Source organism: Drosophila subpulchrella, chromosome 3L (assembly GCF_014743375.2).
Source record: "Drosophila subpulchrella strain 33 F10 #4 breed RU33 chromosome 3L, RU_Dsub_v1.1 Primary Assembly, whole genome shotgun sequence".
Classification (NCBI taxonomy): domain Eukaryota; kingdom Metazoa; phylum Arthropoda; class Insecta; order Diptera; family Drosophilidae; genus Drosophila; species Drosophila subpulchrella.
The window spans coordinates 2,883,920-2,890,074 of NC_050612.1; the positions used below are offsets into that span (position 1 = coordinate 2,883,920).

At 38.5% G+C, this 6,155-nt stretch overlaps 1 protein-coding gene across 26 annotated transcripts in view; it reads right to left on the reverse strand.

The window, feature by feature from the left end:
- The window catches only part of LOC119552963 (B-cell receptor CD22), a 153,556-nt gene extending 147,921 nt beyond the window's left edge, over positions 1-5,635 (reverse strand). For 9 of the 26 annotated variants that reach the window (XR_005219747.1, XR_005219746.1, XM_037862958.1 and 6 more), the window contains exon 1: positions 5,463-5,634. The gene's annotated coding sequence lies outside the window, so the exon portion shown is untranslated. Of the gene's footprint in view, positions 1-4,587; positions 4,833-5,462 lie in introns of all 26 variants that reach the window. The other 17 variants (XM_037862965.1, XM_037862964.1, XM_037862972.1 and 14 more) reach the window with 6 other exon arrangements.
- Positions 5,636-6,155: the final 520 nt, after the last annotated feature.

A 6,155-nucleotide genomic window follows, 5' to 3' on the forward strand; every position in this document is an offset into this window, starting at 1 on the left:
AGCCTTGCAGCTATAATTATTAAATTTACCTCGACTATCAGATACCCGTTACTCAGCTAAAGGGACCAAAGGGAAATGGAGATATGCAAGCAGCAAAGCGAGATTGAATTGGGCCACCTATCGGCGGTAGACATATTTAAGCGTTATGGGGGTTAGAGTGGGCGTGAAAAATTTTTTTTTTGGGTCAATCGATAGGTGTTGACGAGACCAATACAGTTCAGTTAAAATTTTGTATCTAGCATGAAAATTGTGGGCGCCACAGGCTTGGGCGGTTTGTGGGCGTTAGAGTGGGCGTGGCATATTTGCGTAACAAACTTGCGCTGCGCACAAGGCTACGGAATCTAAATCTGAGATCCCAATTCTCTATCCTTGATGGTTGCCGAGATATCCACGTTCATATTTACGATTTTTTGAAGTTTGTGGGCGGTTTGTGGGCGTAAAAGTGGGCGTGGCAAACTTTTTTTTATCAATCGATAGGTATTGACGAGAACAATACAATTCAGTTAACATTTTTATTCTAGCATCAAAACTGTAGGAGCCACAGTTTTGGGCGGCTTGTGGGCGTTAGAGTGGGCGTGGCACTTTACTGAAACAAACTTGCGCTGCGTAATAAGCTCAGAAATCTGCACGCCAAATCTCAATAGCCTAGCTCTCATAGTTTCCGAGATCTCTGCGTTCATCCGGACAGACAGACGGACAGACGGACAGACGGTCATGGCTAGATCGACTCGGCTAGTGATCCTGATCAAGAATATATATACTTTATGGGGTCGGAAACGCTTCCTTCTGCCTGTTACATACTTTCCGACGAATCTAGTATACCCTTTTACTCCACGAGTAACGGGTATAAATACAAAAAATGATATTCCCAATAGTATAAGATAATATGTCAAAAAACACCGAAGCTATAATTTGTTTCATATTATTTTCCCGCCACTTTTCCGATCGTTCCTATGGCAGCTATATGATATAGTCGTCCGATTTTGACAAAGTTAAATCCGAAACTCAGAACTAATTAAAAAAGTTTGTTTCATCAGGGTGCCACGTCCACTCTAACGCCCACAAACCGCCCAAAACTGTGGCTCCTACAGTTTAATTGCTAGAATAAAAATTTTAACTGAAATGTATTGTTCTCATCAACACCTATCGATTGACCCAAAAAAAAAATTTGGCACGCCCTCGAACGCCCATAACGCTTAAATCTGTCTACCGCCGGTAGGTGGCGCATTTCAATCTCGCATTGCTGCTTGCATATCTCCATTTCCCTTTGGTCCCTTTAGCTGAGTAACGGGTATCTAATAGTCGAGGTACACGACTTAGCGTTCTTCCTAGTTTTGTTTTAGTGTTTTTGAAAAATGTTTTCTGTGCTTGCTGAGGAATACCCTTTTATGAGAAAGGTGCTTCTCGTCTGGCTAAACTTGGCTGTAATGTCATCAAGCTCCTATTCCAGTTCTAATTTACGACGCGACAGCTTGCACTCCATATTGCTTTGGTCGTTCATGTTCTAACATGGTTGCTGAAAAAGCATTGGATGAGTTTTCAAGACGAAGTTCAGATCTTAATATTGGGAATAACTTTTTCGTACAGGTATTGCAATATTTTGTGCCATTTGGTAAAAGTGGACATTTCGATAGAATTTCTGCAAACACCAAGCAAAGCCGTTTACCAATATGGCCCTTTTCTCCAAGAACCCGGAGTGGATTTGCACGTCGATCGCCGTGGGGCATTGCAGAATTTAAAACGTTCGAACTTTCCGATAACTTCGAGCTACTTTACGTCAATGACACAAGGTAAAAGCAATAACTTACTTACTATACCATAAAACCAATTAAAGATAAATCAAAACGCTATAGTCGATGGCCTCGACTATTAGATACCCGTTACTCAGCTTAAGGGAGTGCGAGAGGGATGGAGATATGCTTCAAGGAACACTGTTTTTTCACTAACACACCTAACCTATAGCGCCACCTATCCTCTTCTTCTATAGCGCCACTTGCCCTGCAGCGCCAACTAGCCTATAGCGTTCCTAGCGGCTTGGTGATGTATTAGTGAAAACAGCTGGCTTGCTGCAAGTGGTGTGCAATCTCGAATGAATAGCAAAATATTGATTATTATTTGGCTATAACTTGTATATGGTTGGTCCGATTTCAATAATTTTTGGCATGTAATTGTGTATTGATAATAAAAAGAAACGCTTGCTTAAGTTTTTGGTCATTCAGTACTCGATCAGAGTCCGGCGGGGATCCGGACCCGGTACCTCGGAACACAATGTTGCCCTCCTCGCGAAGACTCCGCTATCTCTCGATGTATTTTTTCCTGTCGTGCGGTTGTTCGTCCGGTCCTTTACTGAAATCCTTCTTTTGGACTTAAGAATTGATGTTGCGTGGTCATCTGTGCCTAAATAAAATCCATTGCTTGTCTCGTAATCGGCTCGGCCGGACAAATCTACCTGGTTTTGATTCATGAAAATCCTTTCTTCCGTTTGCCAGACATATTAGTTTAGTTGTATACTATCTTACGTGGATACTCGGCGAAGGGTGGTAATATTGTCAAAATAGGTATGAGGATAAAGTTTGGATAAATCTGTGCACTTAAAAAAAATGGGGGGGCCAGGTTATTATGGAACCTCCCATATTCTTATTGCCTACGAAACCCGAAAGTTTCAGCACATATTATTAAAATTGTTTGTTTGTAAGTAGTTAAAACCCTAAAATTAAAATTTTAGTCTACTTTGAAATTGTACGTTCTTTAAACATCAAATTCTTTTTGTTATGTCCTTTTTTTTAATCATTGGTCGCGTTCAGCAGGACAATATGCTAACTGAGATGCTAACATTATTGGAATTCTTTCAATAGTTCTGCTCAAAGCACAAAAATTCTTGTATCATATTTAGGAAATTGGATAGAAAACCCAGAGATAACGCTGTAGTCGACTATTAAATACCCGTTACTCAGCTTAAAGCAACTCTGCCGTTTTACTAACACACACGTAGCTTATAACGCCACCTAGCGTCACCTATCTTCTTCTTCTATAGCATCATCTAGCCATTGCGCCAACTAGCCTATAGCCTATAGCGGCTTGGCGTGCAATCTCGATTGAATTGCACAATTTGTATTATTCTTTAGTTATAACTTTTAAATGACTTCTCCGATTTGTGCAATTTTTGGTATGTAGATTTGTATTTATAATAGGAACAAAATCTCATTCATGTTATTTAAAAAATTTTTTTTGTCAAAAACTTTAAAATTTAAAAATCATTTGAGTTGTCTAGTGGAGTTTTTCAGGTAAAATGTATTTATTTTTCGAAGTCGTTAGTATCATGCGTTCATCAGAACAAACTTGATCACTGACTACTGAAACAAACGTGATCACTGAATTTGGAACCAAGAGTTATCAGCCAAGAGTTTCTTCACCCATGTCTCCGCGGTTTATTTAGTAGTTCTTATGCACATTTTTTGTGAAGAGGCACTCAAATTTAGACCTTTAAATTTTATACCACATATTCTTTATTTAACAAAGTAGTTTTAGAAATTATTTGAAGCCCTAAAAAGATTCAATGTTACGCTAAAAAGATTCTTCAACGGTAGTCACGATTCCGGCCGAACGAGGGGAAATGATGAATCATTTTAACTTAGATGAATGTAGTTTTGAATAAAAATTTTGAATTCAAAAATATTGGAAAATGACAGTTTGGCGCTGCTTTAATCTTATAAAAAAACATTTATTTACGTTTTGTTTACGTTCTCGTACGCGTTTGAAAGTTCAAGGTCTCCTTTAAGCTCCCTGACGGGGAATCTTTCAGAGCGCGTTAACTCACTTGAGGCTGAATCATTGCCCTAAATATTTAAAGGAAAGTCTGAATATTTGTACTTAATAAGCTTTTTTTCCAAGTGTAAAATTTGCGTTTATGTTTAAAAACAACGAAGCTACGTTGATTATTAAATTCCTGATATTCTCGATCGATTCATTGTTTGCTATAGTTGTTTGGCATGGCTAGATTGTTGGCACTGATCAAAAATATTCGTATACATAAATCCATTCATACAACCAAAAAAAATCTTTGAGTGTCAATTTAATAAGTGTGGGTGAAAATGACAATACACCTATATCTTGATCCTAAATATGTGTCAAAAGTATACTACATGTAAAATCTTAATAATGATGATGTTTGGGGACAACTAAGTAGCATGTGGAAGGAACCGTTTCCACCCTATAAAGTATATATATTCTTGATCAGGATCACTAACCGTTTGGATCTAGCCATGTCCGTCTTTCCGTGTGACACAAAGTTTGTCTAGTTTATGAATCTAAATTTGCATGCAAGTTTTCACCGCTTTGTGGAGCAGCTTACGGAATCGGAAACAGTCACTCTGGCGCCTACATTTTTTAAGCTTGAGCGTTAAACTATTGCCTGCAGATTCTAGTGTTGTTCTAAGTTCTGCCCAGCACCCTCAATTTTGAAGCTTGAAAGTTATGAAATTCTAATGTTTGAAATTTTGACGTTTCACGGATGTGACCTTTTGGTTTAGCTTATAAAGACGAACAGACGTAAATGCCCACCTTGGGTTCAATATATAACTTATTTACCTTTTACGCTCCAAAACGATTACTATTTCCATCAAGATTTCTCTTACTCTAATCGTTTCCAACAAACATTTCGCTGACTGTATTAGCTTGAAACGTCCCATAAGCAAATTGAAAAATGATTGATCTCAACACTTTTATTTCCATTTCTTGCCTATATTTATAGATATATATCAGCAGGCATGATCTAATGTAACTTCTCATACACATATACGTACATATATATACATATATGTTTGCACATATCGCTGAAAGAAAACGCAAAATAAGAGAAATTCAAATGCAAACTATTTCTAAAAGTGGATTCGGGCAGTGATACAATTTTCTTAGCCCGACCTCTGCATTGCCGGCACTGATGTAGTTATATATATCGTCGCACACTCTCGATATATGTATGTACATATATTTATACTTGTGCATATGTTCCGCTCTATGTGTACACGCATATGTATAAAAAGATTCGCTATTTTAAACTTTTGCTCATTTCAAAAAGTATGCACATGTTTTCAACATTATGCCTTAGACAACTTTTTTATAATTAACTATCACTTATGGTCGATGATTTACTTGTTGCTGGCACATCTCCTATGGCTTTAAACATAGAATTATTACGTCGCACTGTTTCAAAAGACATTGAAATGAAATTTATAATATTTTATTATTGATCATAGATTAACGTGGGAGTGGTTTCGTCTGCGTTAATCATCTTTATTCTGAAAACTGAAGTATACGCTACGTTTTAGCTCAGAGCTAATATTTTCTCTTATATTTTCCTTAGCATTTTATTTTTCTTCTCGTTTTCTCAAAAGCAGTAATTACGTCAATTTTGCTGTAATCAAGACAGTGATTTCCTTTTCAGCTTTAATTCTTTCACTCACATTGCCTTTCGGTTGTTTTTTTCACATTATCTGCTTAAAGTTCAAGCTATGAATATATCGTCGTACTGCCGTTCACACGCGTTTCAATGGCTTCAGCCCGATTGGTTCAGCGAACCGACAGCAAGAGCGGCACCTCGAGGTTCTCGGCGTTCGACGTTCAAACTGAAACTGAAAGAAACTAAAGGCAGGCTAACGCCAAAGAGCCAAATGGCAGGCAGGGAAAACAACCCCTAAAGTGGCGTCGGCGTTCGGCTTCTTTGCAGCTGCTGGTGTTTCGGACAAGTGCTTGGGACATATGCGTCAGCACACGTTAGCCGGTTCTGGCGGACTTTTCAGCGGCTGTTGCTGAGAATTAGACACGGTATCTGAGGTTGCAATTTCCCACGACTCTATTCCGATAGTAGCACCAGTTTACAAAAAATCGGTAAAATGCTCCAGATACATATCTACAGTGCTGAAACTCACTGTTGGCCCACTTAGAATCTTGAACCTTGGGTGCGCTTTCCTTTCTCTAAAATATACATGTATTATCATTTTGGACAGCAGCCCACGTAGTGGCGAAGCGCACCAGGAGAGTGTACGAATGCGACCACTACAAAGGCGCAGAATTGAAAATCTGCTGTGATAGTCCCATCGTAACGAGTGATACTGTAGTCGAAAGGCATTGCAATAACTAAAGTGGTGGCATACCAA